At 53.4% G+C, this 26,745-nt stretch overlaps 1 long non-coding RNA gene across 1 annotated transcript; it reads left to right on the top strand.

The window, feature by feature from the left end:
* Positions 1-2,654: 2,654 nt before the first annotated feature.
* Positions 2,655-15,255, top strand: LOC135976297 (uncharacterized). The gene is made up of 3 exons (XR_010593457.1): positions 2,655-2,795; positions 12,600-12,714; positions 12,811-15,255. It is a non-coding gene; the product is annotated as an uncharacterized LOC135976297 (long non-coding RNA).
* The last annotated feature ends 11,490 nt before the right edge of the window (positions 15,256-26,745 follow it).

Genomic DNA, 26,745 nt, shown 5'->3' with positions numbered 1-26,745 from the left:
ATTGGTACTCTTGGAATTCCCATTATAAAGCAATGATATATTCAAATGTGGGCCATATTTGGATCTTTCTGCTAGAGGAATATATAGACAAGTGAGACATTCCCCAGGAAAAAAAATCACTAAAACAACCATTTTCAATGGCATGTCATACTTTCCAGAACCTCAGATTGCACAATCAGTACACCAAACAGTCCATCACTGACTAAAGATTTTAACCCAAGTTTTGTTTCATTAAAACTTATTCAAAACACACAATATTCACCATACTTTTCCACTGTCAAAACACCAATATCTTTAACACAACCCTAGCTATGGTGTAACTACCGGTGCACTCTAATCCAGACAGATTCCAGCCCCCAGTTATGTTTTGCTTCCATGGCCAATGGTATCAGTTCCATACTCTGACAAGACATGAGACTTGCCATTGTACAGGGTGGGAAGAGGATCTTGGGGCTAACGCCCAGGGCTTGTTGGGTTCCTGGGTTCTATTCCCAGCTGTGGCACTCACTCACAGTATAAGCTTGGTAAGTCCCCTCCTGTCTGAGTGCCTCAGTTTGCCCCTCTAAAACCAGGGCAAATAACATCTGTGTGCTTCACAAAGGCATCAATAAACAGCACAAATATGAAATAAGACATGGAAATCAGAACAAACCAGTATGTGCACAGATCCAGTTTCTGACACTACAATAACAAAGTACCGTGTGCAGCAACCAAAAGAAAACCACAACCTAAACAAGCCAGTGTACAGAAAAAGCAACATAGATACAAAAAAAAAAAAAAAAAATTAAAACAGCACTGATCCCAGAATTGGACACAGTCCAGTTCCAAGGAGAGCAGGACAGTGACCTCCCATATCTGATATACAACACTCCTGTTAATCCCCAGAACAGCATTAGCCTTTTTTGTGACCTCATCACATTGTTGACTCACATTCAATTTGTGATCCACTGTGGCGCTCTTAGTACCCTTTGAACCCAGGCATGCAGAGCACAACAGATTGTTAATCCAGCACCTTAACCGCTTGGTCACTTTATCAACCAAAAGGCCCCCTTTCCACCAGCTGTTCCTTGGTCAGCCAATGCCAGGCACCCAAGCCACGGTAGAGCAGACATAGCAGGGGAGGCCTGCAAGCAGACCAGTGGTGTAGATGCTTCATGCTTGATTCCCATTACTTTAAGATGGTTTTGAGTCCTAGCCGCTGTAGGAAATCCTTTGGCACCCAATTTGTGGGGATCTTTTAGTCTTCTTTTGGTGACTGTACGGCTTCGCTAGGTGAAGAGGTTCAGAAGAGTGACTCAGTGACTCCCTCCACAAAAAGAAGACATGATGGCTCACAACCAAAGGGGACAGCAGCGCACAATAGATTTGTAGTCTGGGGCCTTATCCACTTGGCCATCTTGCATGATGTGGCTATGGGCTTGGTATGCCTGCAGGCCAGCTTATGTTTCCTTCTCTACAGTCACTTGGGTGTGTGGTCTCAGGTAATGAAATCACAGCTCATGTGAAAGATGCCCCAGTAGGTAAAATGGTGGCTGAGGAGTTAAGGCTGATCCTTTGTATTGGGCATGTATTGGGTGGGTTTCAATCCCACCTCTGTTGCTAGCCAGCCTTTCCTTTGGCAGTGGTGGCCACTGGTTCTTCCTCTTCAGGCCCTCACTACCCCAGCATCTCTTACCATAAAAATAAAAATTGTTGTAGCTGTGTAGGTCCCAGGATAGCAGAGCTGTGTAGCTGGAAAGTGTCTCTCTCACCAGAAGTTGGTGCAATAGAAGGTTTTACCTTACCCGCCTTGTCTGGCTAATAAAAACCAGACACACCCAATAAACTGGGGCCCCACAGTCCCTGGGCCAGCTGGACTCCAGGCCGGCTCACAAAGGTGGGAATTTTGCATGGTGCCTCTCCAGCACTGGCGCCTCAGCAGGCAGAGCCTGTCTGTTCCCCACGCTTGCTCAGGCATCTGGCCGTGACTGAGCAATGCCAGCGTAACCCCCGTGTTTGCATTGCAGGGCGCGGTGACATCACTAGGGGAGCAAACAGTCAGGGGCCCTTTGGCCCTTTGGCCTGTGGGTTAGTTAATCGGGAAAGTCTGTTTCTGGTCATAGAAAATGTTTTATTCAGGGCAGCTTCCTAAAAGTGCCTGCCCGTCCCAACCTTTTGCCAGTGGTTTAAAAACCTGAAGTATGAAGGAAGGTTAAAAAAACATGGCATGTTAAGGTTTGAGAAAAATAGACCGAAGGGAACCTGATAGCCATCTTCAAATCTGTTAAGGAAGGACTGTTATAGAGAGGATGGGGATCAATTGTTCTCAGTTCCTCTGAAGGTAGGACAAGAACTAATGGGCTTAATCTGCAGCAAGGGAGGTTTAGGTTCGATACTAGGAAAAACTTTCTAAGGATAAGGGAAGTTAAGCTCTGGAATAGTTTTCAAGGGAGGTTGTGGAAACCCCATCCTCGGAGGTTATTGACAACAGGTTGGACAAACCCCTGTCAGGGATGCTCAAGGTCAGGAATTCTCAAGGGGGTCCCCGGCCCCCCACATCGCGGGGCTGAAACCCCGAACACCTCGTGTCCCCTTGTGTAATGAGGGGCAGTCCCCAGGGCAGCTCCACCCCTCCCACACTTTCTCCTCTCCCCGCCCCCGAGCCCCAGCCCTTGGCCAGGTCGGAGGCGGGACGCTGGAGTCCCACAATGCAGGAAGCTGCTGCTGCAGCTGGTGTCATGGAGCGGGGCGGTCAGAACGTCCCCAGTCTGCTGCTGCTGCCCGGGGATGCGGCTGCTCCTCAGCTCCCGCAGCCGGTAAGAGCCGCCCAGGCAGGGGGACCCTGGTCTGTCGCTGGCAGGGGACTCCTCCTGGCACATGGCCCCAGCTACCCCCTCCATGTACCCTCAGCTACCCCCTGCCTGCACCCAGAGCTACCCCCTCCCTGCACCCTCAGCTACCCCCTCCCTGCACCCAGCCCCTAGCTACCCCCTCCCTGCACCAACAGCTAGCCCCTGCCCGCACACAGCCCCTAGATACCCCCTCCCTGCACCCTGACCTACCCCCTGCCCGCACACAGCCCCTAGCTACCCCCTCCTTGCACCCTGACCTACCTGCTCCCTGAACCCTCATCTACCCCCCTGTCCGCACACAGCCCCTAGCTACCCCCTACCTGCACCCTCAGCTTCCCCCCTGCCCGCACACAGCCCCTAGCTACCCCCTCCCTTCACCCTGACCTACCCCCTCCCTGCACCCTCAGCTACCCCCTGGCCACAAACAGCCCCTAGCTACCCCCTACCTGCACCCTCAGCTTCCCCCCTGCCCGCACACATCCCCTAGCTACCCCCTCCCTTCACCCTGTCCTACCCGCTCCCTGCACCCTGACCTACTCCCTTCCTGAACCCTCAGCTACCCCCCTGTCCGCACACAGCCCCTAGCTACCCACTCCCTGCACCCTGACCTCCCCTCTGCCCACACGCAGCCCCTAGCTATCCCCTCCCTGCACCCTCACCTATACCCTGCCTGCACCAACAGCTATCTCCTGCCTGTACACAGCACCTAGCTATGCCCTCCCTGCCCACACACAGTCCCTAGATACCCCCTCCCTGCACCCTGAGCTACCCCCTACCTGCACCCTGACTTACCTCCTCCCTACACCCACAGCTACCACCTGCCTGCACCCTCAGGTACACCGTACCCACAAACAGCCCCTAGCTACCCCCTCCCTGCACCCTGACCTACCACCTCCCGTCACCCTCACCTACCCCCTCCCTACACCCTCAGCTATCCCCTGCCCGCACACAGTCCCTAGATACCCCCTCCCTGCACCCTGAGCTACCCCCTACCTGCACCCTGACCTACCTCCTCCCTGCATCGTGACCTATCCCCTCCCTGCAACCTCAGCTACCCCCTGCCGACAAACAGCCCCTAGCTACCCCCTCCCTGCACCCTGACCTACCCTCTCCCTACACCCTCAGCTACTCCCTGTCTGCACCCTCAGTTACCCTCCTGCCCACACACAGCCCCTAGCTACCCCTGCCCTGCAACCTGAGCTACCCCCTGCCTGCACCCTGAGCTACCCGCTCCCTAGACCCTCAGCTACCCCCTGCCCGCACACAGCCCCTAGGTACCCATCCCTGCACCTTGAGCTACCCCCCTGCCTGCACCCTGACCTACCCTCTCCCTACACACTCAGCTATCCCCTCCCTGCACCCTCAGCTACCCCCTGGCCACAAACAGCCCCTGCGCCCTGTCCTACCCCCTCCTTGCACCCTGACCTACCCCCTTCCTGAACCCTCAGCTACCCCCCTGTCCGCACACAGCCCCTAGCTACCCACTCCCTGCACCCTGACCTACCCCCTGCCCACACGCAGCCCCAGCTACCCCCTCCCTGCACCCTCACCTACACCCTGCCTGCACCAACAGCTACCCCCTGCCCGTACACAGCACCTAGCTATGCCCTCCCTGCACCCTCAGCTACCCCCTGCCCACACACAGTCCCTAGATACCCCCTCTCTGCACCCTGAGCTACCCCCTACCTGCACCCTGACCTACCTCCTCCCTACACCCTCAGCTACCACCTGCCTGCACCCTCAGGTACACCGTACCCATAAACAGCCCCTAGCTACCTCCTCCCTGCACCCTGACCTACCACCTCCCGTCACCCTCACCTACCCCCACAGCTATCCCCTGCCCGCACACAGCCCCTAGCTACCTCCTGGCACCCTGAGCTACCCCCTCCCTGCATCGTGACCTACCCCCTCCCTGCAACCTCAGCTACTCCCTGCTGACAAACAGCCCCTAGCTACCCCCTCCCTGCACCCTGACCTACCCTCTCCCTACACCCTCAGCTACTCTCTGTCTGCACCCTCAGTTACCCCCCTGCCCACACACAGCCCCTAGCTACCCCTGCCCTGCACCCTGAGCTACCCCCTGCCTGCACCCTGAGCTACCCGCTCCCTACACCCTCAGCTACCCCCTGCCTGCAAACAGCCCCTAGGTACCCATCCCTGCTCCTTGAGCTACCCCCGTGCCTGCACCCTGACCTACCCTCTCCCTACACCCTCAGCTACTCCCTGTCTGCACCCTCAGTTACCCCCCAGCCCAAACACAGCCCCTAGCTACCCCTGCCCTGCACCCTGAGCTACCCCCTCCCTGCACGCTCAGCTACCCCCTGCCCGCAAACAGCCCCTAGGTACCCATCCCTGCTGCTTGAGCTACCCCCCTGCCTGCACCCTGACCTACCTCCTCCCTACACCCTCAGTTACCCCCCTGCCCACACACAGCCCCTAGCTACCCCTGCCCTGCACCCGGAGCTACCCCCTCCCTGCACCCTGACCTACCCCCTGCCCACACACAGCCCCTAGCTACCCCTGCCCTGCACCCTGAGCTACCCCCTACCTGCACCCTGACCTACCTCCTCCCTACACCCTCAGCTACCACCTGCCTGCACCCTCAGGTACACCGTACCCATAAACAGCCCCTAGCTACCCCCTCCCTGCACCCTGACCTACCACCTCCCGTCACCCTCACCTACCCCCTCCCTACACCCTCAGCTATCCCCTGCCCGCACACAGCCCCTAGCTACCTCCTGGCACCCTGAGCTACCCCCTCCCTGCATCGTGACCTATCCCCTCCCTGCAACCTCAGCTACCCTCTGCCGACAAACAGCCCCTAGCTACCCCCTCCCTGCACCCTGACCTACCCTCTCCCTACACCCTCAGCTACCCCCTGCCTGCAAACAGCCCCTAGGTACTCATCCCTGCTCCTTGAGCTACCCCCGTGCCTGCACCCTGACCTACCCTCTCCCTACACCCTCAGCTACTCCCTGTCTGCACCCTCAGTTACCCCCCTGCCCACACACAGCCCCTAGCTACCCCTGCCCTGCACCCTGAGCTACCCCCTCCCTGCACGCTCAGCTACCCCCTGCCCGCAAACAGCCCCTAGGTACCCATCTCTGCTCCTTGAGCTACCCCCCTGCCTGCACCCTGACCTACCTCCTCCCTACACCCTCAGTTACCCCCCTGCCCACACACAGCTCCTAGCTACCCCTGCCCTGCACCCTGAGCTACCCCCTCCCTGCACGCTCAGCTAGCCCCTGCCCGCAAACAGCCCCTAGCTACCCCTGCCCTGCACCCTGAGCTACCCCCGTGCCTGCACCCTGACCTACCCATTCCCTACACGCTCAGCTATCCCCTCCCTGCACCCTGAGCTACCCCCAGCCTGCACCCTCAGCTGCCCTGTACCCACAAACTGCCCCTAGCTACCCCTCTCTGCACCCTGACCTACCACCTCCCGGCACCCTTAGCTACCCCCTGCCTGCACCCAGAGCTACCCCCTCCCTGCACCAACAGCTACCCCCTCCCTGCACCCTCAGCTACCCCCTACCCGCACATAGCCCCTAGCTACTCCTGCCCTGCACCCTGAGCTATCCCCTGCCCGCAAACAGCCCCTAGCTACACGTCTCTGCACCTTGAGCTACCCCCCTGCCTGCACTCTGACTTACCCCCTCCCTACACGCCCAGCTATCCCCTCCCTGCACCATCAACTACCCCCTGCCTACACCCTCTGCTACCCCCTGCCCACACACAGCCCCTAGCAACACGTCCCTGCACCCTGAGCTACCCCCTGCCTGCACCCGACGTATCCCCTCCCTACACTGTCAGCTACTCCCAGCCTGCACCCTTAGCTGCCCTGTGCCCACAAACTGCCCCTAGCTACCCTTCCCGGCACCCTGACCTACCCCCTGCCCGCACACAACCCCTACCTACCCCCGCCCTGCTCCCTGAGCTACCCACTCCCTACATCCTCAGCTACCCCCTGCCAGCACAAAGCTCCTAGCTACCCCTCCCTGCACCCTGAGCTACCCCGTGCCTGCACCCTGACCCACCCCCTCAGCTACCCCCTGCCACCCCGTGCCCACAAACAGCCCCTAGCTACTCCCTCCCTGCACCCTGACCTAACCTCTCCCGGCACCCTGACCTACCCCCTCCCTACACACTCAGCTACCCCCTGCCCGCACACACACCCTAGCTACCTCCTGTACCCTGACCTACCCCCTGCCTGTACCCTGAGCTCCCCCCTCCCTACACCCTCAGCTACCCCCTGCCTGCACACAGCCCTTAGCTACTCCCTGCACCCTGAGCTACCCCCTCCCTGCACCCTGACATACCCCCTCCCTGCACCCTCAGCTACCCTCTGCCCCTACACAGCCCCCAGTTAACCCCACCCTACACCCTGAGCTACCCTATCATAGAAGCATAGAATATCAGGGTTGGAAGGGACCTCAGTAGGTCATCTAGTCCAATCCCCTGCTCAAAGCAGGACCAATCCTCAGCGAAATCATCCCAGCCAGGGCTTTGCCAAACCTGACCTTATAAACCTCTGAGGAAGGAGATTCCACCACCTCCCTAGGTGACCCATTCCAGTGCTTCACCACCCAACTAGTGAAAAAGTTTTTCCTTGACCTTTAGCACACAGCCCCTAGCTACCCCCTTCCTGCATCCTGATCTACCCCCATTCCCATGCACAGCCCCTAGCTATCTCTCTCTGTTCACGGTGAGATTCCCCCCTGCCTCTACACAGCTCCTAACTGCCCTTCTCTTTGCGCCCTCAGCTACCCACCTGCCTTCCCAATGAGTTACCCCATCCCTGCACCCTGAGCTACCCCCCTGCCTGGACACTGGCCCTAGCTACCCCATCCCTGTACCCTGAGCTACCCCCCTGCCTGGACACTGGCCCTAGCTACCCCATCCCTGCACCCTGAGCTACCCCCCTGCCTGGACACTGGCCCTAGCTACCCCATCCCTGCACCCTGAGCAACCCCCCTGCCTGCCCCTTGAGTTACACTCTCCCTGCACCCTGATCTACAGTCCTAGTGCCCCATAGGATCTGTAGATCCACTAAGACATGTATTCCTGTGACAAGGTACCAGTTCAATCAGCACACCAGAGTGCTGTGTCTAGACTAGTACAAAGATGCCTCTCCTAGGACTTCTCCTTTTATACACTGATATAAAGAAGTCACATATTCCACTTTAGATCTTATCATTACTACCCTTATCACCACTGTTTCTCCTTGTTCCTTGTAGTTCGAACAAACATCCTTATCCATTATCTTGTCAGTCCCTCTTTATCCTTAGGAGCAGTCGGTCTGTTCCTGTGCCATCTCTTAATCCTGTATTTAAAGGAGTTACTTGAAAACTCTGTGTGTCTCTGTACCATCCTCTCAGGTCAGGAGTGTGATTACTTGGTTAGCCAATACCCAGTGTGTTACTATTCTCTCAAGGTCAGGCCTACTTCAGTTCACAGCCTTTGGTTCATACTGGTAGTTATGCCTAGAGCTCCAGCAAGGCCTGCACTCACATTCCCACACTCGTCACACAGAACTTCAGACAAATGTGCATTAACCTCTAGGAGCTCACAGGGGAGTCCTGTGGGCATAGGGCAGAACAAAACATTGGCAGATTCCACCTGCGACCATGGAGGGCTTAAACATGGCGCACTCTGGGGCAGGGCAGAAAATGGATGTTTTTCCCCCCTGTGGAAACTTTAAATGAATTTCCATTGAAATTTTCAACAATAAAATTTTAACTTTTCATTGAAAAGCTGATAACCTGAAAAGTGTGTGTGAGGGGGAGGGGAATATTAGATTTCAGCCACTGAAAGCTGAAGATTTTCAGCTGAAAACTTCCAAAAACAAAAATATTTGGGGGTTTTTGGTTTTCCAACGAAAAATAAAAAATGTTCAAAGAAAGCAGAGACTCCACAAATAAATAAAATAAAATACAATACATTGTTTAGTCAAAAATCTACATTTCTATTGAAAATCGGTCTTGATTTAAAATGCTCAGTGGGCCCTGGTGTACTCATCATTACGAATGTGTTGTTTCCTCAGTACCTTGGTGGGCTGTATGATACAGTCAGGTATCATACAGCACAATCCCTGCCCTTACAATCTGCTGTGGGTTATACTCTGAACTGGAGTGTTAAACTTTCCAATATCCTTTGCAACAGTCTGTCCTGCGTATGTCTGTGGCTGGCCTAGCTACCCAGTCAGTCTGTCAGTGTCAGGCCCTGGGTACACACCAGATCTACACATCTCTTGCCCATTGCCCATTAGGTGGCTCAGGCACCCCAGATAGAGCGTCTTCTTCCCTCTTCAGTCAGACACTGGATCATCGTATCTGGTACCTATTGCACTTTTGCTCAGAGGGAGACTCCCCACACCTAGACTTTGGGGCTGTCTCTATCATAGGTCCAAACCAGAACCCCAAGTCCATACCCCCAAACTCTGGGGAAGGTCAGATGAAGATCTGCAGCTGGAGCGAAACCTCAGGGCCCATCTCCAGTTACTTTGTCCCTGTCCAACATCTTCCTTCCCCCTGGTCCCCTCTTGCACTGATCAACCACAGTCATAGAATCATAGAATATCAGGGTTGGAAGGGACCTCAGGAGGTCATCTAGTCCAACCCCCTGCTCAAAACAGAAACAATCCACAGACAGATTTTTACCCCAGATGGCCCCTTCAAGGATTGAACTAACAATTCTGGGTTTAGCAGGCCAATGCTCAAACCACTGAACTATCCCTCCCCCCTTAACATTTAGAAATGTGAGCCTGTTTGGAGTCTTTAAACCAAGAGGGGACGTCTCTTGCTACCAGACATGCTCTGGCTGAGCCAGAAGTTAGCAGCTCAATGCAGGGATCCGTCAGGCAGGCTCTCTGGCTTGGGCTGTACAGACATTCTGACTAGTTAAACTGGCCCCTTCTGGCCTTTAAATCTACGACTATGAAAATAAACTGCCCTGGAAACCTCATGAGAACAGACTAAATGGAGAGAAAAACAGAATGAGGCAGGTTAAAGTGTGAGGACAAAAATAATAGCATGTGAGTGGGTTCTTCAATCCCACATCACAGTGTGTGATTCGCCCCCGCTCCGCTGGGCTGCTACTCGTGGTCAGGCCGGGGAGAGCTCACTGCTGGGTGGGGGAAGAGGTGTCTGATCAGGCGACTCTGCAGATGCTCAGGGACCTGTCGGCTCATCCAGCGGTTCCCTCCCTGTGCAGCTGCACAAAGCAGCTGGACTGGGTAAGCAGAGAATCACTAAGCAGGAGCCACAGCTTCGGGCACCAACACTCCCCTCTCTTCCATCTTCTGAGCAGCAACCGATTGCTCTGTAATCCTGCAGCGTCTGTCTCCATTAACATCCTCACCAGGTCTGGAGAATCGGGTCTAATTCTGCCCTGCCCTGTCACAAGAGAACCGACCTTCTTACACAGGGGCCTGATCCCCAGGCCAGTGAAGTCAGTGGAGTCTTTCCATTCACACCAAGGGGCTTTGGATCAGCTCCTTTCTGGGCAGCATTGTCTGAGCTCCAAGCAGGGCCTGGCTGCCATCCAAGGGTGCCAGCAGCTCAGCCTGACCCACAGCCCCAGGGGTCACTCTGGGCAGAGCCGCAACAATGCTGTGATGTAAAAATGACAGACTTTTGAAAATGAGAGTTTTTGTCAAACATTTTCATTTTTTCTAAAGTTCCCAATTTTTCAAACACAAAAATAAAACTGTTTTTTGGAGTTTTATAAAAACTAAATTTAAAAGAAAAAAAATTACATTTAAAAAAAATGTGTGCAGAGAACTTTTTTAAAGTTTCAGCTTTTTGGCAAAAAAAAAGGGGGGAAATATCAAAAAAAAAATCTTCACAAATAGTCTTGAAACAATGATATTTTTAAAAATGCAAAACATATTTACCCTGTCGCCTTCTATGCTCTGCTTAGAATAGGTAGAGTCACCATGTGTTCCACTGACCCTCACCTGAGCAGCTGAGCTCCCCCAAACATCCCCTGGCCAGCTGTTCTGCAGAGCTGACTCCATCCCAGGGGTGAAATGTGCTCAGCCACCATCCCAGGACAATCAGTTACTGCATCAATTACTATGTAAAGTTGCTCTGCAAAACTTGTGCTCCTGACATGTTTCCCGTGAGACCCTTGGCTGTCTGGCTTCCCGCAGAGGTGTTAACGTCTATTCACAAGACTCCCACATGTTTCTTTGGTCTTTTGCCCTGGTTCCCCCACTTGCTTAGTGACACTGATTCTGGTTCCCACCTGCTCAGAGGTCACTTCTCTTTCTCAACCGTCTCGTGTTCTTCCCCATCCGGCAGTGCCTTGGTACTCCCCTGCCAGCAGGCACAGCAGACCCCTCGGGAGTCCAGAATGGGAGTGGGGGCAGTCAGGGCAGAAGTGGCTGGAGCTGGGTGTGGAGGACGGGGTGGAGGAGACTAAGCAGTCTCATGGTGGGTGTTCTCTGCAGGAGGGAGGAATTCACCTCTATGCAGAGGATCCCAAATGAGGCCCAGGCCCCATTTATGTCCTTCTTAAGCCCAGCGGGTGAATTTCTCCCTAGGGGAGCTGGGTCCCTATCACCAGGGACTAGAGACCAGGGTGGAGGCAAAAGTTTCAGGCTCATCCAACATCCCAGGTCCAGCAATCACCCAGTGACCTTTCACTCTGACCCAGCTGTGCCTTTAGCCAGAGGGCTGTCTCCGGCCCCAGGCAGAGAGATGGGACAGGAGGCGTTTCCTCAGTGATATGTTTAGACAAACAAGTAAACCAGGCCCCCTCAGTTCTCAGTCCTCCAGCCCTAAATAGAGATGCTGTGGCCAGGGCAGGGAAGGGGGGTGGTGCAGAGCAGGAAATGGGGAGCGGTGACAAATATCAGATTGAGGAAGGGACAGAGCAGGTCAGGCAGAAGCTGTGACATCTCTGCTGCCTTAGCGCTACAGACCCGAGGGGTCCTGGGAGCAGGGAGAAGGGCTGTCTGGAGAATCCAACCCTGGGAGGTTCGGTGCTGGGGATGGGCCAGAGTTAGGAGTCGGCAGAGTCTGGGTTTACCGTCACAGCTCCACAGAGTTGAAGGCCAGGAGGTACCATTAGCCCATCCAGTCTGACCCCATGACAGCCCAGAGCAGAGAACTTCCCCTAGCTCCCCTGCACTGAGCCCAGTCACTTGTGTTTGACTAAAGCATTCCCCAGAAAGGCCTCTGGCCTGGCCGTGACTCCCCCACTTCCCTGGGGAGCTGGTGCCAGGGGTTAATCCCCCGCACGGGGAGAAACTGCTGCTTTCTTTCTCACTGGAGTTTGCCCAGACTCAGCGTACAGACCTCGGGTCTGGTTCTGCCTGTCTCTGCTGCACTGAGGAGCCCATCAGCACCCTCATTCACTCGCTCATTTTCACTGGGCTGGGACAGGGAATTGGGGTGCAGGAGGGGGTGAGGGCTCTGGCTGGGGGTGCAGGCTCTGGGGTGGGGCCAGAGCTGAGGGGTTTGGGTGCGGGAGGGGGATCTGGCCTGGGGCAGGTGGATGGGCTGCTGGAGGAGGTGAGGCCTCTGGCTTGGGGTGCATGCTCTGGGGTGGAGCCGGGGCTGAGGGGTTTGGGTGCAGGAGGGGGCTCCGGGTTAGGTCAGGGGTTGGGGCGTGGGAGGAGGTGCGGAGTGCAGGCTCTGGGAGGGAGTTTGAGTGTGGCAGGGGGGTTAGGGGTGCGGGGTCCAGCCAGCGCTGACCTAAGACAGCTCCTGGGAAGTGGCCAGCATGTCCCTCCACTGAGTGACTCTCCCCTTCCCCCCACAGCATCGGATTTTACCGATGCCAACATTGCCCGCCTGGGACTGGGTGCCGTGGTCCTGCTCGTCCTGGGTCTGATCCTGGCAAAGGCCTATTACAGCCGCCCAAAGGGGTGCTCTAGGTGAGGTGACCCCCCCTTCTGTGCCCCTTGCTCCCCCAATGGCTGGTCCCAGGGCGACACAGGCCCCCCTAACCTGTCGTCTCTCTGTGCCCCCAGGAGCCTGGATCCAGCCATGTGGAGAAGAGAATCTACCCAGGGGATGAGCCGCTTCCCCTCAGGGAGCTGAGATGCCGGCACAAAACCCCCTGCCCCCCAAAACCCCTGCGTCAGAGGTCCCCACCACCACCACCACTCCCAACCTGACAGCTGTACTCCAATATCGAACCCCTGATCCCTGGCCCCGCAGCACCAGCCTCTGTGCTGGGCATGTTGGGCTCCCAACAGAGCAGACCCTGGAAGGCGCCGGGGTCTTACTCTCTGGCCTAGCTGGGCCAGTTCTGTCCCGGGGTCGACTGAGGGGTCCGGGGGGCGGATCAGGGCTGTGGCTGGGGCAGAGGGTTGGGGTCCGGCAGGGGTTGGGGTTCAGGGGTGGTACTTAACTCAAAAAGTTCCCAGAAGCAGCAGCATGTCCTTCCTCCAGCTGCTATGCGGAGGCGCGGCCAGGCAGCTCTGTGCATTGCCCCATCCGCAGGCACTGCCTCTGCAGCTCCCATTGGCTGTGGTTCCCGGCCAATGGGAGCTGCACGGGTGGCACTTGGGGCTGGGGCAGCTTGCGGAGCTCCCTGGCTGCCCCTACATGTAGGAGCCGGAAGGGGGACATGCTGGCGGCTTCCCAGGAGCCATATGGCGTGGAGGCTACAAGGGAACCTGTCAGCCCCTGTGCAGCACTGCCAACCGGACAGTCAATGGCCTGGTCAACAGTGCTGACCAGAGCTGCCAGGATCCCTTTTCAACTGGGTGTTTCAATCGAAAACTGGACACCTGGTCACCCTACCTAGCGTTTTCCCAACTGGCGGCTGGGTAGTTAAATCCCTCAGTATCATCAAGGCTCATCGCCCAGGCCCGATCTGGGCCCCCACATCCCACAGAATCCCAGCAACGCGCGAGAGAGACCACTGTAAGGATAAGGTCTTGTCCTCTAGCCATATTTTTTGGCCTGTAGCTATATTGTAAGGCCTAAAACCTAAGGCCTTTGTCTGCAGCCACATTAAAAGAGCAGCGGCCATTAGCTGAGAAGCAGGAAGTCAAATCCTCACATTCCATCTAAATGATATTAAAATAATGTAATATCAGGCTGTTAAGAAGGAGACCCTGTCCTAATGGTACCCACTATCGCCAGATAAAGAAACAGATCTTAAGATGTTTCAAGAAAACTTACTTTGATAACATCCTGTTTGGCAAGAAATCACTTCTCAATAGCTAACAAATTTATTTGGGGACTAACACATTTATTTGGGCATAAGCTTCTGTGGGAGTGGGAAATACAGTAAGCAGGTGTAAATATACAGCATATGAAAAGATGGGAGTTGCCTTACCAAGTGGAGGGGTCAGTGCTAATGAGCCAATTCAATAAGGTGGAAGTGGGCTATTCTCAACAGTTGACAAGAAGAGGTGAATACCAAGGGAGGAAAAAATCACTTTTGTAGTGCTAATGAATTCAATGTAATCAAGGTCTCTGTTAGTCTCTAAGGTGCCACAAGGACTCCTAGTTGTTTTTGCTGATACAGACTAACACGGCTACCCCTCTGAAACTTATCAATAGCTGTGGTTGTGGACCCCTCATTTCTTTATTGTTCTGTCATTATGGTCCCCACTTCCCTATTGTTTGTCTGGATGATCTCTGTCTGGTTCTTTGACTATTTCTGTCTGTTACATAATTAATTTTGCTAGTTGTAAATTAATTAAGGTGGTGAGGTATGATTGGTTAGAGAATTGTGTTAGGATTGGTTAGTAAAATTTTAGTATAATGTTTGGTTAAGGTATAGCTAAGCAGGACTCAAGTTTCACTATTGTCAAGGCTCCTTCCCCACTCTGAACTTTAGGGTACAGATGTGGGGGCCTGCATGAAAACTTCTAAGCTTAACTACCAGCTTAGATCTGGTCCACTGCCACCACTCCCAATGGGCTAACTCCCTTCCTGGGTAGCCTTGAGAGACTCTTCCACCAACTCCCTGGTGAACACAGATCCAACCCCTTGGATCTTAAAAGAAGGAGAAATTAACCATCCCCCCTCCTTTCTCCCACCAACTCCTGGTGGATCCAGACCCAATCCCCTTGGATCTAAAAACAAGGAAAAATCAATCAGGTTATTTAAAAAGGCTTTTAATTAAAGAAAAAGGTCAACATCATCTCTGTAAAATCAGGATGGAAAATAACTTTACAGGGGTAATCAAACTTAAAGAGCCCAGAGGACCCCCCTCTAGCCTTAGGTTCAAAGTACAGCAAACAGAGGTAAACACCCTAGCAAAAGGTACATTTACAAGTTGAGAAAACAAAGATAAAACTAACACGCCTTGCCTGGCTGTACTTACAAGTTTGAAATATGAGAGACTTGTTCAGAAAGATTTGGAGAGCCTGGATTGATGTCTGGTCCCTCTTAGTCCCAAGAGCAAACTTCCCCTAAAACAAAGAGCACAAACAAAAGCCTTCCCCCCCCCCCCCGCCCCAAGATTTGAAAGTATCTTGTCCCCTTATTGGTCCTTTGGGTCAGGTGTCAGCCAGGTTACCTGAGCTTCTTAATCCTTTACAGGTAAAAGGATTTTGGAGTCTCTGGCCAGGAGGGATTTTATAGTATTGTACACAGGAGGGCTGTTACCCTTCCCTTTATAGTTATGACAACTATATAAACTGGGATCGAAAAGGAAATTCTTTGGGAACCAACTCCAGGACACAGTGCCAAGAACAGAGCTGTCAGACCTCAACACTCTGCCAATGACACCGTGGAGAAACGGGATGCCCCAGATGGACCTGATCAAGAAAAGTTCATCTGTCTTATTGGGAGTGATGAGCATTGTTATATGCTTAGCAAGTGCAGTCTGTTTTTTGTGATTGTCAATAAATGAAGAATAAGGCCATTAATGTGTAAGGCTCTGTCATTGGTGAAAGGTTCTGCAAAACCGCAGAAAATTACGCCTGAGTCCTAGGAATTGGGTACAGGTGGGTACTTAAATTGATAGGGTTACACCTGAGCCCTAAGAACAGGGTAAGGGTGGGTGCCCTAGAATGTGAGTAACAGACAATTTTGTGGGGGTAACACCCAGCCCCCCTGTGTGTTGGAACGTTGCATCTGGCTCTGGCACTGGAATAACGGCACTTACTGCCCCCCCAGGTGTCTGTCCCCCTCCTCTCTCTGCAGCAGGGTTCCCCAGCCCCTTTTCTCTCCCCCTTTCTCCCTAGACCTGCCCCTGCCTCTATGTCCATTGAACAAACCCCCAGAGCTTCCTTCTCCCCTGCCCCCCCCAAATCTCCCCACCCCAGGGGGCATCTGTGATAACAGAGCCTCCAAATTTCCCCTCGTGGTGGGTTCAGCTGAGGAAGGTGAGTGAGAATTTTGGGCAGCATCATGAGACCCCGAAAGAATGAAAGTTGCAAAAGTGAGACAGAAAGATGGGATTAGTCCAACTCGAGCGGCCACTGGAAGGAATGCACGGGCCAGGTCAGGAGTACGCCTGGGACACGGGAGAAGCGGGGAAGGGAAATCTGTGACTCAAAATTGGGGTGTCAGAAACGAGACCTCATTGGTGGACAAAATATTGCGGGGATGGGCTTTGCCACCCACCACCCTTTTGGGGGCCTTAAGGAAAGAGACTCACTTCACCATCGTGGCTGCCACCCCCCGTCCCCTGGGCCCCCCAAGCCATCTGGACCCTGCTCCGCGGAGATGTCTTGAGCAGAGCGGCTGGAGAGAGGGACCCCAACACCATCGCCCCTCCCCCGGCTGAACCCCCAACCCAGGAGGAAACGAGTTCGGACTTTAACAGCAGCTGCGGTGATGCCGGCTCTAGCCCAGCTCTGCTGGATCCTCTGGCCCCCCAGCACAGTCACTAGCATCTCCGGGCCCAGTGGGGAGACGCCCAAACCTGGGGGATTTTCTGGCTACAAACTTGCTCCAGTGAACGGGCTGGGGCTGGAACAAACCTCTCATTTCACATGGCGCCTGCCAAGGCTCCCCTGGTTTCCTGCTCTATTGTGTCTGTAACAGCCGGTCCCAGGAATCAATGGCAGGTTTGCAGTGGGGCTGAGCAGGCTGCGGGCTCTGGATCCTGCCCCCGGCCCGTGTTTAACCCTGTTCAGTGTGGGGCAGGGGCTGGGGGTTTCCATGAACACAACAGGGTGCAGAGTGATTTAGCTGCCAGCTCGTCTGCCTCCCCCCCACCCCCCAGGGCAGGTGTTTGTGGGGAGCAGGATGGGGGGAGCCGGGAGCTTGAGGGAAGTAGGTTGAAGGTGTCGGGAGGGGGGTTGAGGGGAGAGGGTCCGGGATGGGGGACAGGAGTTTGAGGGCAGACAGGCTTCTCCTCCCAGAAGATCAGAGCTGGGGGGCAGGATTGTTGGGGGGTCTGAGGAGCGAGGAGGCAGCTGGCACCACTGAATGCCCCTGGGCGCATTTTCTACCCCCAATAGCCTCCCTTCCTCACCTCCCCTCAGCTCCAGCCATCTCAGCCTCAGGGTCCCCCATTTTGTTTTCAATTCGCTCAGTTTCCCTCCTACAGCCCCCCATGCCCCACATTCCCTGCCCCATAATGGCCCCAACCCCACAGTCACCCCTCCCCCTCTCCCTGCAACTCTAGACAGTCTGGGGGAACAGGATTGTTAACTCCCCCGCCCCAGTTGAGGTGTCCATCTTAGCCAGGGAGCAGCATGTGAGGGCTGCAGGGGCTGAGTGGGCAGCCATGGTAACTAAGGGCAGCCAGAGGTTTCCTTCCCTTGGGGAGCAGTGGGAGGTGGCAGCCATGGCTACTGGGGGTGTGTGAGGGGGAAAGGCCAGAGGTGCTGGAGGGCAGAACGGGGGAGGGGCGGGAGGTCTGTGAGGGGAGAAAAGCTGGGGGGTGCAATGGGGGAGGGGCCGGAGGTCTGTGAGGGGACACCGGCAGTGGGTGGGGGGCGCAGAACGGGCGAGGGGCCGGGGCAGGGGGCTGACACAGCAGGGGGGGGCAGAATAGGGGAAGGGGAAAGGGTACCAAGAGCTGGCGGCCATGGCTACTTGGGGGCTGTGAGGGGGGACAGGCTGGGTCAGCCCTGCTACCCCAGCAGTGCCCTGGGAGCTCATGTGGAGTTACTTGTCCCCTGGGGCCCCTAAATCCTTCCCCGGGTCCCTGCTGTCCCGGCCCAGGCCCCAGGCTGCAGGTCTGGCCGGCGTTCTTTGTTGGGAGCTGTGACCTGGCATTTGGCTGTATTCAAACCCCTGGTGTGTCACTGGGCCCAGCTCCCCACGCCAGGCACATGGAGTCAGGATGGGCTGGGCTTGGGGGACGGTGCTCATGGGGCGTCAGCTCAGCCTGGAGGCAGAGAGAGCTGGGAGGGCTGCTGCCTCTGCGGGATGGGGGATTATTGGGGTCCAGCCCCAGGGCTCCCTGTTACTGAGGGGCCAGCGACAGTAAGCTGGGATCCAGGCTGGTAGGGTTACCATACGTCCGGATTTTCCTGGACATGTTGGGCTTTTTGGTTCTCAAATCCCTGTCTGGGAGGAAATCCCAAAAAGCCGGACATGTCCGGGAAAATAGGGAGGGACGGGTCATGGGGCTTGGGTCCGGGCTGGAGCCACTGTGGCCGGAGCCACTGTGGCCTGCGGTGCTCGGTCAGGGCTGGCGCCGGTGCCGGGCCGGAGCCGCTCGGCCGGAGCCACTGGGACCGGGGCCGGGGGTGCCCGAGCCGCTTGGGCCGGCAGCGCTCAGCCGGAGCCGCTCTGCCGGAACTGGGACCGGGGCCGGGGGTGCCCGAGCCTCTGGGGCCAGGGGTGCCCGGGCCGCTGGGGCTGGCAGTGCTCGGCCAGGACCGGTGCCGTGCTGGAGCCGCTGGCCGGTGGTGCTCGGCTGGTGCCGGGCCAGAGCCGCCGGCCGGCGGTGCTCGGCCAGGGCCGGTGCCAGGCCGGAGACACTCTGCCGGAACTGGGACCCAAGCCTAACTGGGCCGGAGCTGCCAGAGCCAGGGCCGGTGCCCAAGGGCCTGAGCCGAGACGGGCGGAAGACGCCGGGACCAGAGCATCTTGGCCGGGGCCGGCTGGCCGCCGGAGGGAGCCACTCGGACGGGGGGGCTGGACTGGGCCGCGCCTCCTCACGCCCCGCCACTGCCCCATCCCCAGCTTACCTGCTGCCTCCCTGTTTCAGGCTTCCCGCGAACATTTGATTCACGGGAAGCAGGGGAGGGGGAGGAGCAGGGGACGGAGCATTCAGGGGAGGGGGCAGAGTTGGGGCCGGGACTTTGGGGAAGGGGCAGGGCAGGCGGGGAAAGGGCGGAGTTGGGGTGGGGCCGGGGCCCCGTGAAGTCTCCTCCTTTTTTTAAATTAAAATATGGTAACCCTACAGGCTGGGCTCTGGTTCTGTTACCGACCGGATGGGGTTGGGATCGAGGGTTTTGTTTTCGGCCTGACACTCAAACGTCCCTATCAGGTCTGGGCCCGACCCTCTGTCTGTCTGTAGCACGTTCCCTGCTGCAGGTTCTGCTGGGGAAGTGAGGGGCTGAGCTCAGTTAACAGGGCCGGGGATGAACGTAGGTGTTGCCGGCCTGTTAGCAGAGCTCCGTGCAGAGACGCTCAGTGCTGAGCCCCTCTGGGCATGAGAACCCTCCAGGCCACCCAAATGGGCCTCACCAGCCCAGAGGGGACCTGGGGGGGGATCAGGGCTCTGCACAGTGCCTGGCACAGCCTCATGGAGCAGGCAGGGGTGTCCCTGGTGGGATGTGTGGGACTGGAACTATGCCCCATGATCCTGTGTGTTGAAGAGAGAGGGGAGCCCTGGTTCCCAGGTGCCTGCATGTGAATCCTGTTCGGTGCATGGGGCTGGGGAAGGTGATGCGGTGTTACACTTCCAGAGCCGTCCTGTATCTGCAGAGGGCACTGTCACTTCGGGAGCAGGGACATGGGGGAAGCAGAGGACCCATCAGCTATTCAGGGTGTCTCACAGCAGGGGAGAGTCAAGCAGGAAGGTGGTTTCGTCCCAGAGGGGCTTATTGGGGAAACTCACCTATGACTTTGACCATGTGGAAATTACTCCAGTGGGTCCGAGATCAAGGACAGCAAGAACCAGGTGACCAGATCCCAGCTCAGCCCTGCCCAGCACCTCAGTATCACTGGTAAGGTGCGTGCGTGCGTGTGTGTGTGTGTGTGTCCATGTGTGTGTGTGTCTGTATCCCAGGTCAGTGCTGCCCAGCAACTCAGCATCACGGGAAAGGGGGTGAACCGACAACAATTAAATATCAACCCCCTGAAAATCCAAGCACTGAAATTCATCAATTTTCAAAATCTGAAATGAAAAACTTCTAACATGACATCTTTGTTCTAAATTTGTCACAGGGAACCCTCCCTCAACATAAATGATTCGGAAGTGTTTCTTTATTCATGGGTCTCTAATTGGGGAAAGACAAGTCCTGGGCTGGGCAACCCCCAGTCTGAGTGTGATCACCAGGACAATGGATGTAGCAGAAACACACGGTGACACAACAGGGTGATGGGCTCATCCAATGCGGTACTCTGTCTCCCTACAGATCTCTCAGGCTTTAACCAGAATTGCTGAGCCGAACTGCATCTTTGCAGGGCAGGTTAATGGCTCTTTCAAAGGGGGAATCCCAAACCCTTTTGATGGGCAAGTTTCATCTGGAGTTCACTGACCTCCCCCCCCGCCCCCGCCCCCGCTAACCCTGCAGTCAGTGAATTATTTCTTCCCTCTGCACTCACTGTATTTGTTGCTCTGAAAGGAGGGACCAGATGCATCATCACACCTGGGCTCACAAGTTCTTTCTCTCCATGTAATTAGTTATTTACACTCTGTGCTCCAGTCCTGGAACAGAGGTGTCACAAACAGCATGCAGGCAAACCCCTCTTTCAGGAATCTCAGCCCAGCACCAGTGCCCGGTTCCCAGGGAGCAACCATGCCCCAGGAACAGACTTTAGCAGAGCCCAAACCTGGCTGTTTGTGCCAGCTTCCCCCAAAGCGTCTGCATCAGCAAACAAACCCTACACAGAATGTCTGCAAAGGTTGTGTGCACCCCCCCCACGAAAAGGAAAAGCTGATGTAAAACTTTGTGTAACAGCATCACTTACTGACTCCTGCCAGAGCGATACTAATGATATCTGTGCTTCAAGAGCTCCTGGGGACACAGTATTTCTGTCCTGTGAGAAATTCTGATCTTTCACATCCTGAATAAGGATGAAAAGTCAAAATTTTAGATTTTGCAAGGAACAATAATCCAGCAGCATTTCAATTCTGGAAGACTGAAGAGCCTTGTGTGACACATGGATAGAAAGGGTTAAACATCCTGCAAAATAAATAACCCTCAAAAGACATGTGGGGAGATAATGTTTGTGTTTTTGTCTATTTACATATGTATGAGTAGGGTGGACAATGTAATCCACAGTCCCTTTCTATGCTGTATTCTGATAATTCAGAGGTCAAAAGAAGATTTGATAATTTAAATTACTTGTAAACACAGGATATCTCAGTATTCATCTCTCTTTGACATGTACTGTGAATGGGGGAGGAACAAGCAAATGGCCTTATGTTAATTTGTATAGCTAAGTACCAAGTATGGACCTCCTTCAAAGTCATCCTACTTACCTTTTGTTCCCTGAGGATCTCCAACTTGTCAAAAGACATGAAATTGTATAAAAGATCCTTGGATACTGATTCTGTCATCTCAGATCTGCTTAGGCTTCTTCGGGGGAAGTTTGAGTCGCAAGACTGAAGTCCCAGTTATGCTGGTACACCCTGAATATGATATTTGGACATTGGACTATAACCTAAGAACTATTTCTGAAAGAACTCTTTGCAGCTACAAAGCTCACAATCTCTGCTATGAATCTGAACCTCAATTAATTGAACTCATGTCTGTATGTATATATCTTTTAACCATTCTCTCTCTCTCTCTCTCTGTGTCGTTTTTTTAACACATTTTTGTTTGGTTAATAAGAATTGGCTGTAGCATGTATTTGGGTAAGATCTGGAATATTCAAGAACCTGAGAGATAATGTGTCTGATCCTTTGGGATTGGAAGAACCTTTTCTTTTATATGATGAAATAAGATTTTCAGAAATCATCATATTTGACTTAGGTGCCTAGATGGAGGCCTGAGGCTGGATCATTTTAAGGGAACTGTGTTGTTTGGACTTCTGAATAACCAGTGAGGAAATAAAGAAGCTGTTTTATGCTGGCTTGGGAAATCTAAGTATTGGAATATCCACCAGGTTTTTGGGGATTGTCTGCCCCATTCTTTGCAGTTCTCCATAATTGAGTGACCACAGCTGGCTCCCCACTAGGATCCCGGTCACGCCCTTGTCAAAAGGTTTTAATTTTGAAGAAATAGCATTTTCTGACTGAAAACTCTTCCACTGAGTATTTTTTGGCAAGCTCGGCACACATCTCTGCATGCCATACAGACCTCTGGCCCTGACTCATGAAAGCTCAAGTGCCTGCCCCTCCCAATCTTTGCCCAGGAATTCAATATTTGCCTGGGATGTGGGAGACCCATGTTTGGAACCCCACTTTGGAGCAGGGTTTTGAACTCAGCATTTAGGAAAGATGTGAACAAATTAGAGAAAATCCAGAGAAGAACAACCTGCCTCAGTGCAGAGGGCTGGACTTCATGAGTTCTTGAGGTCCCTTTGTAACGATGCTGGTTCTGGTGGGACCCAACTGAGAGTGCCAATTCAGGACAGATTGCTTAAAGTGGGGCCGTTATAGCCCAAGACTGGGGTTTTTCCACTTCTAAGGCAAACCAAACCAGACAGACAGAGAGGATTTTGGTTTCACCCCACTGGCTACCCACAAGTCACACAAGCAAATCCCTTAGACACCCCAGTTTCCTAGTATCACCACCAGTGCCACTCATTATGGGGATGAATGGTTATGAAAACCAAAACCCCAGTAAAAGAAAAAAGGTTCTCTCGATCCCTGACCAAGATCAGCGACCAAGCCTGAGACCCAGGTCAATATACAAATCAGATCTTACCCACAAATCACGCTATTGCCAATCCTTTAGAATCTAAAATATGAAGGTTTATTCATAAAAGGAAAAGGATATAGATGAGAGCTAGAATTGGTTAAATGGAATCAATTACATACAGTAATGGCAAAGTTCTTGGTTCAGGATTGCAGCAGTGATAGAATAAACTGCAGGTTCAAATCAAGTCACTGGAGTACATCCACAGCTGGGATGGGTCATCAGTCCTTTGTATAGCGCTTCCTTTTGTAGCAAAGTCCCTCCAGAGCTATGAAGCAGGATTGGAGACAAGATGGAGGAGCTGCACCAGCTTTTTATAGTCTCTTGCCATGTGGTCTCTGCTTTCTTTGTCCCAAAAACAAGCTGTCGAGCACATGGCATGGAAAAACCTCAGAGTTCTGTCCTTAGGCATGTCCCTGCATGCCTTGCTAAGTCACAAGGCGTATCTGCTTTCTGTCAATGGGTCAGTTGTATAGCTGATGGTCCTTAATGGACCATCAAGCAGGCTAGGAAGAGCTGACACCAACTTGTCTACGGTGTCACCCAGAAGCATAGCACAAGTTTGAAATACAGACAGTATAGAGCCAATACTTCTAACTTTGAATACAAAAATGATACATGCATACAGATCACATAATCATAACCAGCAAACCATAACCTTGTCTTAGACACCTTATTTGACTCCCTTTATACAAGATTTGGTGCCACTACAGGACCTTGGTTGCAACCATGTTCTATATGAACCCAGTTCAAGTCAGTAATGTGACACCCTTCCAGCCTGACATGTCTATGATTGTACAATTATCACCTGTTGTTTGTGTTGCTAAGTGCTGCTGGTGCTGCAGCATTGGTAATGCTGCTAGTGTTGCTGTTCTCTGATGTCAGCTGCACTAGCAGATGGTGCAGTGTGTTGATTCAGCAGTCCTCAATGTTACTCCAAAGAAAGACCACAGGCTCGGTTCAGTGGTGAAGGCGCGTGGCCAGGTTGATTGTCAACAAAGCACAGTCCTAGTGCCCTCTGGGAGCTGCAGATCCACTAACACATGTATGCCTGTGACAAGGTACCAGTTCAATCAGGACACCAGAATGCTGTGTCTAGACTAGTACAAAGATGCCTCTCCTATGAGTTCTTCTTTCATACATTGATATAAAGAAGTCTTGTATTCCACTTTAGATCTTGTCAGTTACTACCCTTTGTGATGGGTTCGGTCACAGAGACCCCCTTGAGGCTGTCACCTGATGTGCTGGAATTACCTCTGAACCAGTTTTCTCTGATGGCTTGGGAATCCAGAAACCTGCCTTATTGAGCCAGACACGCTAGTCTGCTGCAAAACAGACCCAGGTCTTATCCACACACCCAAAGCTGCAGACTTTAACCAAAAACTGCTCACCAAGTCACCCATCTCCGGTACCCAGACACACAGCTCCCAATGGGATCCAATCCCCAAATAAATCTGTTTTACTCTGTATAAAGCTTATACAGGGTAAACTCACAAATTGTCCATCCTCTATAATACTGATACAGAGTTATACACAGCTGTTTGCTCCCCCAGGTATTAATCACTTACTCTGGGTTAATTAATAAACAAAAGTAATTGTATTAAGTATAAAAAGTAGGATTTAAGTGGTTTCAAGTAATAACAGACAGAACAAATAAGTTATCAAGCAAAATAAAACAAAACACACAAGTCTAAGCTTAATGCATTTAAGAATCTGAATACAGGTAAATCTCACCGTTAGAGATGTTCCAATAAACTTCTTTCACAGACTAGACTCCTTCCTAGTCTGGGCCCAATCCTTTCCCCTGGTACAGTTCTTGTTAGTTCCAGCTCAGGTGGTAACTCAGGTATTTCTCATGACTGGCAGCCCCTTTTGTTCTGTTCCACCCCCTTTTATATCTTTGGCAGAAGGCGGGAATCCTCTGTCTCTCTCTGGGTTCCCACCCTTCCTTTTAAATGGAAAAGCACCAGGTTTATGATTGATTCCAGTACCAGGTGGCAAGTTCACATGTCCTGTGAGACCCCAAGCCTCCATTCTTCCTGGCTTGACTCACAGGAACACAGGAAAGCTTACAAGTAAACAGAGCCATTTACAACCAGTTGTCCTAGTTAATGGGAGCCATCAAGATCCGGAGCCACCATTAATGGCCCACACTTTGCATAATTACAATAGGACCTCAGAGTAATACGTCATATTTCTAGTTTTAGATACAAGAATGATACATACATACAAATAGGATAAACCAACTCAATCGATTATAAGCTTACAAGAGGCCTTTTGCATAAAGCATACTGCAATCTACATGAACTGGAACAATGAGGTGAAGTAACTTGCTCGCAAATCGCCAGCTTGGAACCTATCCCTACATCTTTGATTTGAGGAACGAATCTAATCCAGAAGGGGGATCTGCTAGAGGTTTGGCCCGAGAGATCAGAAATTTCTCAAGTCCAATTCCTCTTGTGAAATTTGTGCCATTTTGGACCAAATTCTTGGCACTGCAAACTCACATTGATATCTGGAGTGACCTGCAATTGAGAGAGAAACTGCACATTCTCCTCCCGATCTGCTATAAGCAAGAGCAGGCTCAGAGCTCAGGCCTGCAGCAGCATTCCCACTGCCTCACCCCAAGGAGAAGGAGAGAGGTCAGCGTGGGAAGAAACTGTGGGTTTTCTTGCACCTACTCAGGGAGCAGGGCAGAGAGGCTGCTGCTGAGCTGCACAAGCCTCCAGGAGAAGAGGGAAGTGCAGAACAGAGAGCTGACGTGCACCTTATCCACCCATGACCGGAAGAGCAAAAGGGATCAGAGCAAGGCTCAGAGCAGCAGCACTTTCTCCACATTGTGATGCTCTGGAGGAGCCGGAGCAGGACGCAGGCCCTGCCGTGGGGAGCAAAGACCACTCCAGAGTTCTCAGTCTGGGCAGCCGATGGCGAATCCCACAGGGCTTCTCTCACCGTGTCTGTGGCTTCTCTGTGAGTATCGTGATACTTGGCTGTGTTGTGTGCGTGTGGAGCTCTGAGAAACGATGCATGGTGAGTTTCAGCCTGGTTCCCCTCTCCTTCGCCCCACTGATATCCAGGAGCAGCAGCTGCCTTGCCCCTTTGTGGGATTATTTACACCGAATCAGGACGGGAACCCCACCAGGTGCAGAGTGATGAAGGATCGGGCCCAGTGGAATTAAACTAGAGCAGAACTACTGTGAGTGAGAGCAGACGCAGGCCCTTTTTCAGATTGCCGTAGGTGCATCTCTCTGGGGCCCCTGTGCCCTGCCAGAGGGCCATAGTGTAAATGAGAGGTTAGTCCTGCACCCTGGACTGGGACGCTCTGCGATGCAGAGTTTAAAGAGTCACCAGTTAGAAGTGAGGTGAGGCTTGAACAGGCTGGATACAGCTGCTCACATGGGCCTGGCTCAGTCTATTTGTTCCATTGACCCTCAAGCCAAATGCAAAGGCTCCAGCTTGGGCAGACTAGAGCATCTGCCTCCTCTGGGGGTGGGCACATCACCTCCATTCCAGTCCCCCCGGCTCCCAACCTGCATTCAGTGCCTGCCACGGGCTTGTCTTCAAAGCCACTAATGGAGGCAGGTCCCAGCTACATCCTCGGCTGCTTCTCCATCCATCACCCTCCAGGGGAGCCATGCTTCCTGGGACAACTAGCCCAGGGCAGGGTGTAGGAGAGCTGGAGACATGGCATAGTCTGGCGATGGGACTCTGTGGGATGAGATCAGAGAAAATACAAAGTCTGATCACCTTTGGGCCCCTACCCTTTGGTAAACTTTCCCACCATAACCAAAATGAAGGAGAAAATATCTTATACTCCCAGCAGAGCTCCCTAGAGCAAGGGAAGGAAAAAGACCAGAGGCTACACAAGAATTCTTCCCTTCCTTAAAAGAGTGCTTTTGGTGGAGGTGAAGCAATCTAGTACCATGGTGATTAGCACTATAGAAGTACACAAGCTGGGGGGTTGTTTCGTTTTTTGTGGGAAATTCCACACAAAATGAAACT

The sequence above is a fragment of the Chrysemys picta genome, chromosome 17 (genome assembly GCF_011386835.1).
Source record: "Chrysemys picta bellii isolate R12L10 chromosome 17, ASM1138683v2, whole genome shotgun sequence".
Lineage (NCBI taxonomy): Eukaryota > Metazoa > Chordata > Testudines > Emydidae > Chrysemys > Chrysemys picta.
This window is presented reverse-complemented; position numbering and strand designations above follow the sequence as displayed.